This window comes from Mesoplodon densirostris, chromosome 12 (assembly GCF_025265405.1).
Source record: "Mesoplodon densirostris isolate mMesDen1 chromosome 12, mMesDen1 primary haplotype, whole genome shotgun sequence".
Classification (NCBI taxonomy): Eukaryota; Metazoa; Chordata; class Mammalia; order Artiodactyla; family Ziphiidae; genus Mesoplodon; species Mesoplodon densirostris.
The window spans coordinates 40825283-40836632 of record NC_082672.1 but is presented as its reverse complement, the minus strand read 5'-3'; positions in this window follow the sequence as shown (position 1 = coordinate 40836632).

The window sequence follows — 11350 nt, the reverse complement described above, 5'->3', positions numbered from 1 at the left end:
GAAAAGGACTTCAGTTGCTGGGAGAGTGGTAGAAAACCCACACTCCCCAGCCTTCATGGAACCTAAGCAAAAACCATCAGTCACTGGGGGAAGGAGAGGAAAGGCACTCACACACAGGATTCTAAACTGACACAGAGCAGAGGTCTGCTGCACTAAGAGAAGAGCGGGAATCTTGTTTGTACCCAAGACTCATCAAAGACACAAGGTAGAGTTCAGCTGTGAGAGTAGGAGGAAGGTGAGGAATATTAAGAAAGCTCACTACTCAGGCGAGGGACACAAGACCTTACTAAGACTGAAGCTGGAGAAGAAAAATAGAGGCCCCTTCCACTACCACCACTTGGTAACCTTGAAACAAGTGAAAAACAATGACACACTACCATTGGGGGAGGTAAAAGAGCTGACAGAGACCCATCTGTAATGCAGGCATGCAAGGCCTGCTAAAAAGTGAGGATGGATTTGAAATGTATGGAGAACATTCAGAACCATCACCACTTCCACCCTGACCATGGGAATCCAGGACTTACACTAAGAACAGAATGGCAGCAGTCTTCCACAGTAAGAATTTGAAGTGTGTAGTATATTAAAAATAACTATAGCAATATCAAAATCCATACACAATGAAACTACTGAAATTAATTAAACTCCATACACTATTAACAGCCTGGTAGGAAAAGAGTTATGATAATTGCAAGGCATAGACATTATTTATTTAGTTTCTACTGATCTTGTATATATGTCAGCAATAAAAAAATTATGAGACAAAATATCAGCAAGAAAAATAGATCCACTGTCAAGAAATCAAGCAATAAGCAGAACCAGACCCAGAGATACTCCAGATGTTAGCACTATCAGACAGTCTTTAAAACGAGTATGATTAATATGCTAAAAAATAGAAGAAATGGACAAACTCTTGGAAGGAATAGATAATCCTAACAGCCCTGTATCTATTAAAGAAACTGACACTTCACCCAAAGAAAACTCCAGGCTAAAATGGCTTGACAGAATAAATGAATTAATGCCAATTTTAGGTAAAACTATTTCATAAAGTAGGAGAGTGGGGAATACTCACCAACTCATTTTATTAGGCCAGCATAACTCCGTGACTAAAACCAGAAAAAGACACTACAAAAAAAGCAAAACACTGCAGAAAAATACACTTCATGAATATACATGCAAAGTACTTTTTAAAAGTATTAGCCATCAAATCTATCAATATACAAAAGGGATAATAGATCACAAGGAACTTAGGTTTCTCCTAGGAAAGCAAGTTTGGTTTAACATTGGAAAAAATCAGTCAACATAATTCACCCTATCAACATAGTGAGAATGTATATTACAATCTTTAGAGACAGAAAAAATATTTGATAAAATTCAACAACCATTCATTATAAAATGAATAATGAAATGACTCAGTGTTAAGGTTTTGATAAGGTATTAAGTTACTCTTTGTAACTTTTTTTACTGTTTTACTTTTTCCAATTCCAATTTTCCTTTGATATATTAAAATAAAAACTTTTTGTTTCAAATAAAAAAACAGAAAAGCAAAATCTTTTGGCTTGGACTACTGAAGTAGCCTATTTATTCTCCTCACCTCCATTTCTGCCTCTGCTCTACACTTGACCACCATCTATTGTGTTACCAATATAAGATATCTTCCTGCCATATTTATCATCCCTCCCTCCAAAATCCCATCAAAATAATAGCAAATGGGTAAAAAAAAAATTTAGTCTGTAACAGCTTTGTGGATTGGATTTGGGAATATCAGAAAACCAAAGGATCAAGATGATTTCTGCAAGATGAAAAGAAGGGACTACTGAGAGATAAGCCAGGGTTGTAGGTAAATCTCAGATACAGAGAAAGATGGATCCATCGAAAAAGCTATTCCTGATCCAGTCATCAGGTATGGAGGGTAGGTTAGGCAACTGGAACATTATACTCAGGAAGAGCTAGGGCTCCTGGGTTGGGGGCCAGGGGTTAATGTATAGTCAGTCTACCTGCTTGGTTCATACTTGCACAAAGTAAAATCTGCCAGTGGACAATCTTAATACATATTTGTTAAACAAATTAATAAAGAAATGCAGAAAGATTACTTCTATTATATACCAGCCATAAGGAAAATCATTGACCTGAATTGCAATCCTGGAGGCACTCAGTTCCAGACCCACCGTTAGAGAAATTTCAACTCCACTCACTCCTTAAATGAGACTGGAAAAATCAGGAGACGATCCTCATCAACAACCTTTTCCGAGGGTTCATACTATTTCAGCCCCCAATATCAATTCACTATTGCTCCTAACCTTCTACTCCCCCGTCTCAGCCATTACTGCTGTAGTAGTTTATGATTCCTTTCCAGTTGCTCCTAATTGTTCATTGTTGTAGGTGCTACCATCCTTCTCCAACTCATGCCCTGGGAACCATAGCTCCTTCCACTCCAACAGAGAAATTTCTCTCAATGTGACACTGATTTCAGTCACCTTAGACAATTGGATTTTTAAATGATGAAACTCTTTTTTCCACCCCAAGTAGCTATATTATTTTAGGAAGTTATGTCACATGCCTCAAGAACCAGGCTTGAGCTGTGTAGAGTACTCTGCCCTGGTCTTGGCCAAACTTTATTACCCAAGACCCTTAATCCTGATATTTGCACACATGATCATCAATTTTAGTCTTTCCTTCACTGTTTCTTCAAACTACCTAGTGAATCTTATGCACAGAGAATTCCAGTGACCTGCTAAGATGATGCAGATTTCCTCAAATGAATGGTCCCTCTAAGGTAAATTAAATAGTTATCATTACCATTGTTTACTCAAGGTGTTTGGAAGTCTTCCATTTGAGTAGCCTGCTAACTATATTATTTTCTCAATGACTAGAACTATTTTAGTATCTGATAGAAGAAGTTTTCACATATTGAGGCATAGGGAAGTTATTCTGGCTTATACATGATATAACTTAAAATTTATGCTTATTAGAACAGCCTGTTTTGTGGCTTATTAAACTTGCATTGTACATCTGCTTTAACCATTAAATAAAACAATGCATTTAAAAATCAAAATGGAGTAACTGTTCAGGCATTCAAAATGGATCTGGGTGGCCATTGTGGATGTGATTTCAGACACATGCCTGTATCACTGAGAATCTGAATTTTCTGAACTACATCATACTCAAGGACACCACCAGCCATTCTCAAAATAGTATCTGCTAGTATAGCTGCCAGCTGCAACATTATGGTCTCAAGTTCTCCCCTAGGAACTACATAACCATTTCAAACCCCGACCAATCCTTGCTTAACATGCACCCTTAATTCTTGCCAGATCCAATGTTAATTCTTGACACACAATTTATGTAATTTTGTGGTTTTTGCCTTTATAAGACTCCCCCATTTTGTAGTCTGGTGGAACACAATTCAGGTGCTTCTTGAATCTGTGTCTCCAGGGTTACAGTCCTCAGTTTGGCTCAGATAAAACTCTTTTGTATTCCTATTACAGATTGGTTTATCGATTATTTTCATCGACATATCAATTACTTTTTTATTCTTGAAAAACAATTATATATTATGAATGTAAAGTTATTAGTCTGGCTTATTTACTTGAAGATATTGGTTCCCTTTCTTTTTAGTCATACCATGTTATTTTGACCTTAGATCCCTCATTGCCTTCCTTTATCTCACTTATCTAACTTTTTTCACCATGTTCCAAAGGTTAACATTTGTCAAGCCAAACTGATTGTGGCCGATAATTCTCAGTGGTTTAACACTGGTCAGTCAAAACAGGAACTTTTATAACTTAAAAACTTGCAAGAATATCCGTGAGAGAAACTTGAGCCAAAAAATAAGAGTTGATGCTGTGAATTTTGTGTTTCTTGATTTTTTATCCTGCTGCTAGAGACATTTTCATCTTTTTGTTTTTCCCTTCCAAGCATATCAGAATCCCTGCACCCTTCACCACATTGATGTTAACAACGTAGTTTGTATTTTTCTTTGCGTTCATATAACAATTTACACACACATACATGTATATGCATACAGGTTTTGTTTAAAAACAAAATAGGCTCATACACATATTTTCGTGCATCTTGTTTTTTGCATTCAAGAATACTTCATGAAAATCCTTTAGGTTAGCTGACAGAGCTCTAAGTCATTCATTTTAATGGTACACTGTGTATTTGCACTGTGATTTAGTTAGCCCTTCTTCTGTTGATGGGCATCTCTTTGTTTCCAGTTCTTCATCATTAGAAACAATGCTGCCATAAATATCCTTGTACTAGTGTCTTTCATATGGGTACCTTTATTTCTGTGAGAATCAACTCCTAGGAGAGGAACTGCTGGGTCTATAGGTATAGGTATTTCTAATTTTAATAGATGTTGCCAGATTGCTTTCCAACACTTTGCTTCTCTGCCAACTATACACAAAAAGTATTGCTCTAAAGGTTTTCCTTCTTTCAAAGTACAAAATTTAAAATTTCCATCTCGTTAAACTTCGAATGTTCAATATTTTTAAAGGATGAATTGTTACTGATATTGCTTTTCATTAAACACAGTTTAATATAAAATTTATGAATCCAAGTACTATAGTTTCTCTTAAATTTCCAACCTTATCTGCATTAGCAATTTTGCCATCAAATTTAGAAAAGCAAAGGGGACTACACGGATGCTCTTTCCTACCACTTTCCTGGGCACTCAATATCCTTAAAATTCAGTTTACTGCCAAAGTTACTCTAATGGTTTAAAATCTTGCCTTGCAGGATTCAAGTAATGAATTAGCTTCCCTCTCTACCTCTATGCTAAAAATGGTTTTCCTGTTGATTAGGGATTTTATTTAAACTGAAATTAAGGAGAATGGGAATAAGATGAAGTCACATAATAACATCTCTGTCACAACGTATTCTCAATATAAGGGATTCTAATTGGCAGACGTTTTTCACTGTTGTCTGTACCCAAAGGTAAACTGTTTTAAGACAGTCTTTCTTGCTTAATACCCGGGTATCATTTTTGAAGTGTCAAATGCCCATTAAGTACTGGTTAATTATAATTATAGACCAGATTCAAAGAGAATACAGATTTGTTTCACTGATATATCTGTAGAAAAAGAGTAGCTCAGAACTATCATATTCTCATAAATTATCTTAAAATGTTTTATTTAAATTAAAAAATATATACGTATTTATATAATAGGTCAACTTTCCATGACTGCACAATAAAGATATCATCTCTGTCAGTATTCTACATTACTTATAATTCTCGAGTTTTTTTTTTTAAACAAGAAACAACTGAGGAAATTCATACTTTAGTACCTAGTATGTCCACAACCTCTACTGTTTTATAATCTCACTTAATGTTTTTTTTAAATGCCAGTGGAATCTGGGAATGAGACCACTTGAAACTTTGATCAGCAATCTGTGCCTCACTATTAACTAAGCTTCAGTAACATGGCACAGAATATTAGAACCAAAAGTTAGACTAGAATGACCCCAAGAAGTCATGTACCCTTGTTCTACACCAGAAGAAATGAGGTCCACAAACATTAAGGTGCTGAGATGACCTGGTTAGTTGTTTATGGTACCAAGACTAGAATACATGCTTATTGATATTCTGTCCTAGTGTTCTTCATTGCACAATGTAATATGATTAAATATGAAGAGACTAAAGTTAGGTAAAGCTCTAGACTGTGAAATATAGAACAGAGGTGACTTAGAAGGAGAACTGATAGGATCAAATTAGTTGGTTCCCTTAGGAAAATTACTGGCAAATAAAGAGATGGGAGGGTGATGGAAAGAGGTACTGATAACAAATTTCCTAAGTGACAGCTTTGTCCAGGGCCAATGCTGCAGACATATAGCATTTTAAATCAGCATTAAACCTACTATAAAGTCTCTCTCACAAAGTAAAAATAGTACGGATGGTGGTCTTTCAAGGTTACGTCCTTTCATCTACTCTCTATGGTTGTTTTACAAAGGTCAAGAGGATTCTGTACAGTGCTTTATTTTAGCTTTGTTCTCATTAAGGACTCATAAACTTAATTACTTAATATTCCTTAAGAAACACAGCTTGATGGAGAACAGTATGGAGGTTCCTTAAAAAACTACAAATAGAACTACCATATGACCCAGCAATCCCACTACTAGGCATATACCCTGAGAAAACCATAATTCAAAAAGAGACATGTACCAAAATGTTCATTGCAGCTCTATTCACAATAGCCCAGAGCTGGAAACAACCTAAGTGTCCATCATCGGATGAATGGATAAAGAAGATGTGGCACATATATACAATGGAATATTACTCAGCCATAAAAAGAAACGAAAGTGAGCTATTTGTAATGAGGTGGATAGACCTAGAGTCTGTCATACAGAGTGAAGTAAGTCAGAAAGAGAAAGACAAATACCGTATGCTAACATATATATATGGAATTAAAAAAAAATGTCATGAAGAACCTAGGGGTAAAACGGGAATAAAGACACAGACCTACTTGAGAATGGACTTGAGGATATGGGGAGGGGGAAGGGTAAGCTGTGACAAAGCGAAAGAGAGGCATGGACATATATACACTACCAAACGTAAGGTAGATAGATAGTGGGAAGCAGCCGCAGAGCACAGGGAGATCAGCTCGGTGCTTTGTGACCGCCTGGAGGGGTGGGATGGGGAGGGTGGGAGGGAGGGAGATGCATGAGGGAAGGGATGTGGGAACATATGTATATGTATGACTGATTCACTTTGTTATAAAGCAGAAACTAATAAAAAATATATATATATATATAAAAAAAAGAAACACAGCTTGAAATAATTACTTCATTAGAAAAATTTAGCAGTGTTCATTCAGACTCTCTTGAATATTCTTTTTTTTTTTTTTTTTTTTTTTGCGGTACGCAGGCCTCTCACTGTTGTGACCTCTCCCGTTGCAGAGCACAGGCTCCGGACGCGCAGGCTCAGCAGCCATGGCTCACGGGCCCAGCCGCTCTGCAGCATGTGGGATCTTCCCGGACCGGGGCATGAACCCGTGTCCCCTGCATCGGCAGGCGGACTCTCAACCACTGCGCCACCAGGGAAGCCCTCTAGAACTTTTTAAGCTGTGGTTTATGCTAATAAGGAACATCCTTCAAAATGACTTCCTGCAGGTTTTTAAAAAATTTCTCCGTAAATGGCATTTGAAATGCAATTCTACAAGCGATGTGAAGATTAAGAAGTTTGCATTCAAAGCAAAAGGACAAATAAAACCTTCAGCAACTCTAGAACAAGAATCTATTCAATGGGCTTCCCTGGTGGCGCAGTGGTTGAGAGTCCGCCTGCTGATGCAGGGGACACGGGTTCGTGCCCCGGTCCGGGAAGATCCCACATGCCGTGGAGCGGCTGGGCCCGTAAGCCATGGCTGCTGAGCCTACGCATCCGGTGCCTGTGCTCCACAACGGGAGAGGCTACAACAGTGAGAGGCCCGCGTACCACAAAAAAAAAAAAAAGAAAAAAAAAGTTCTAGAGATGTGAACTATTGGTAACTACTATGAGGTATATGGCATATGGTAAAAGAATAAAGAAAAACATTGGTTTTAAATAAATGGTTTTTAAGCATAGCATTTCATTTATAATGAATTGATATATTTAATAAAATTTGTGGAATAAGTAAAATACTACATCATGTTACTCTACTGCTGAAAAATCTTCAGTATTACTTACAACCTACAGGAGAAAGTCTGAATTATTTGGCCAATCAAGATTACCTTCCAGTACTTTTCCTTAAACAAAACCTCCACTCTAGCCAGAGGGCTCTACTGAAACTCCACTGCTCCTTAAGGCTCTCTCTGCTCAGGCTACTCTCAATATGCCCTCTGCAGCTCCATCCTGTGTGCTCCCTGCTGTTTTGCTTTACTCCTATCCCTTCCAGATGAAAATCCTGCCCCTCCCATGATCAGCTCAAGGTATTGCCTCCTCCCTCTGAGTCTTTCTACCACCTATTGCTCTTGATATTGCTCAGGATTTAAAAAATAGGAACCTGTACACTTGCCTTTTCTGTTGTATGAGTTTTATCACTCTCAGTCATAGCATCTTGAAGGTAGAGACTAATTGTCTTATACTTGATGTCTGAGAGTAGACTCTCAAATACTCATCAGTTTTAAATTTATTTCATTATCAAACAATCCTATAATATGGAAGTAAATAATTTCCATGTACAGCATGTATGAGTTTAAATATTGATCACTGCTTATATTGTACTATTAATAAAAATAAACAAGGAATTTTAAATGATCTACATAATATGATCACAATTTTGTCCATATATAAAGATTACATTTCACTTCATGAGAAATATTGGAGATATATATATATATATATATATATATAATGTTAAAAGAGATATATTTGGGTGGTAGAGCTGTTGTAAAGATGAAATATGCATACAAGTACATTGAAAACTATAAATCACTATACAAAATTAGAGTTTTTGACACTTTTTTCTTGGAGTTATTCTGTCTTTTCAGTGATGATATTAGGTGTATTCTGTATACTCTTCTAAACTTGTCACTTCTGTTTCCTCTTTTTTTTTTTTTTTTTGCATTTAGCTCTTTGAGAATTGGGCTTTCTGAAATCCTGGTGAGCCCAAGGCTGTGATGCTGCTCAAGTATGTCTGAGCCCTGATTCAGCTTTCTTCCCTAGGATGAGGATGTAGCCTGGATGTAGAGTTTGGGTCAAGGACCAGCAGAACCAAAGACTGTAAACATTTCTTTAACCAGAAGAACATGAATAGTTTGAGCAAGCTCTTTCTGAATAATGATATGAGCTCCAAGAATAAAATAATGGTAACAAAAGAAATTGAGCTTTTTGGAATCTTAGACAACATTTTGCAGATTTGCTGGCAGATAAGCTTCTCTTGTTATTGACTTAGGGGTAAAGAAAGTAGAATTAGGTTATATATGCTAAAAAATTATCATATAGAATAATATTCAAAATACATAACTCTGGTCAAATTTGAGTTCACTGATGAGATTGATACCCTAATGGCTATCTTTAGATGTCCCAGCCTTCATCTATAGAAACAAGGCTTCCTTGATAGTACACATATCTACTAGTCAAATGGTATCTATTATGTCTACAAAACTGTTTGCTAAAAATATCAGTGAAGGGTATGATGAAACTTTCTTAGTTGCTTTTGTGCTAGACAATACACTTAGATTTTCAATATGAATTCCCATAAAACACTATGAAATTAAGAATATGCCTATCTAGGATCATCAAAAATTATTCCAAAAGGGGAGCAGAAATGGAGAAACTCAAAGAAGCTGACAGGGTATTTAATGCTAGATACCATTAAAAACAAACAAACAAACAAAAACATGTGATTTCAGTCACTTAACGCAAGGTTGATTTTTTTCCTCAGGTCACAGTCCAATGAGGGTTGATAGGGAGGTTTTGTTCTTCACAAATTTAAGCATCCAGGCTCTAGGGGCAAAGAGAAAGAAAGCTCATAGAGAAGGCACACCTGCTCTTTATGCTTTGGTCTGCTCACTTAACATTGGTTAAGCTGATTAAATGACCTGTAATATACTTAACCTAGGAAGAGGAAACCGATTGGTGAACATTAACTAGTCTCTGCTGTACCCATCATCCATTCTAATGAATTTTTTTTCAAGTCAAAATAATTTGATAGCAAAATGACAGTAAGCAAAATACTAATTTGAAAATTTTTCTCTGAGGAAAATAATAGGAAAAACGTAGGCAGTTATGGAGATAATTTTGGTCTGGAGCATTTTGGTTTTCATTATCTGATGATTTACAGTGAAACTGTAGTTAATTATATTTGATGTTGTAAGAGGAATGATTACATTTTAGAGGTTCTCTGGAAAGGATGAACTTTAGCATTTTAGGAAAAGGCTAAATGTAAATGTGTTATTCAATAAAGAACAGCTGACACATATGAGAGCAGATAAATGCTTAAATCCTGGATTAGATGATCAGACATTAACAGCCAACATTTTAATAACTGTCTCCCCCAATGTATCTCAAAAGCACTCTATTAGCAAACATGACAGTCCAATTATTTACATGGCGCTCAGTATTTCATGGTGGCCTATTGCCAATGGTAGGATATGGGGTGGGAAGTGTGTTAAAGAAGTTAAGTGATTTTAAAAGCTAAAATATTGCTAGTGCTGAAAATTCAGGGTTTATGTGAGGCTAACTGCCCTGACCCTGTTTAAACTCATCAGATAAGTAAATACATCGGCACCTACTTAAGTAATAACTCTCTTTTAATATTCTGCTGAAAAAAATGTAGGTAAGTCAATTTTGCTACAAAGAACATGTCAGTAAAATTTTATGTCACAAAAAAAGGAAACGTTTGTTTTATCTGAAGATAAAACAATTCAAAAATACATCGATAGGGCCTCCCTGGTGGCGCAAGTGGTTGAGAGTCCGCCTGCCGATGCAGGGGATACGGGTTCGTGCCCCGGTCTGGGAGGATCCCATATGCCGCGGAGCGGCTGGGCCCGTGAGCCATGGCCGCTGAGCCTGCGCGTCCGGAGCCTGTGCTCCGCAACGGGGGAGGCCACAACAGTGAGAGGCCCGCATACCGCAAAAAAAAAAAAAAAAAAAAAAAAAAATACATCGATAATCCCTTATACATTGATCTGGTCTATACTGCTAAATCTAGAGTATAAAAAAATTAACCTTTCAAAACAGGAAAGAAATATAGGAAAATGGAATAAACTATAAAAATGTGTCATCTTGGATTGTATGGAACTTTTATTTCTTTCCTGCCATTTTATAACTAATAAGGAAAACATAAATAGGAAAATATAATGTTACTCTTGGAAAAGTCTGAATGAGGGAAAAGATTAGAACCATACCTAACAGAGTGCCTGATCTACAGTAGGAATTTAACAAAGGTATACTGAATGACTAAATGAATGAATAAATAATAAGAATTGAAAGAGGACTGAACTTGAAGTCTGAAGAATTAGGCTCAGGCTATGCTACCACCAGCTAGCCATACAAGAGCATATTATAATAGCTATAACTTATTGCATGCTTACTAAGGAGTTCTTACAAACACATGCATTACATCATAATCCTATAAGGCAGGTACTACGGTTATGCTCATTTTACCAAGTAAACTGAGGCACAGGGGAGTTAAATAACTTGATGATGAAGACAGACATGGGATCTAAATTCAAGCAGTCTGCCTCCTGAACTTTCATTTTACCCACTGCATTATATCTCCCTTCTATATTATCTTGGGAATTCCCCATCACTTTCTGAGTTACAGCTTCATCATCCATGAAGCTAAATAGGTTATACTATCTAACATGGATTTGGAATTATATGTGTAATTAGTACTCTAAACCAGAGTTGGCAAAAGTTCCCTGTAAA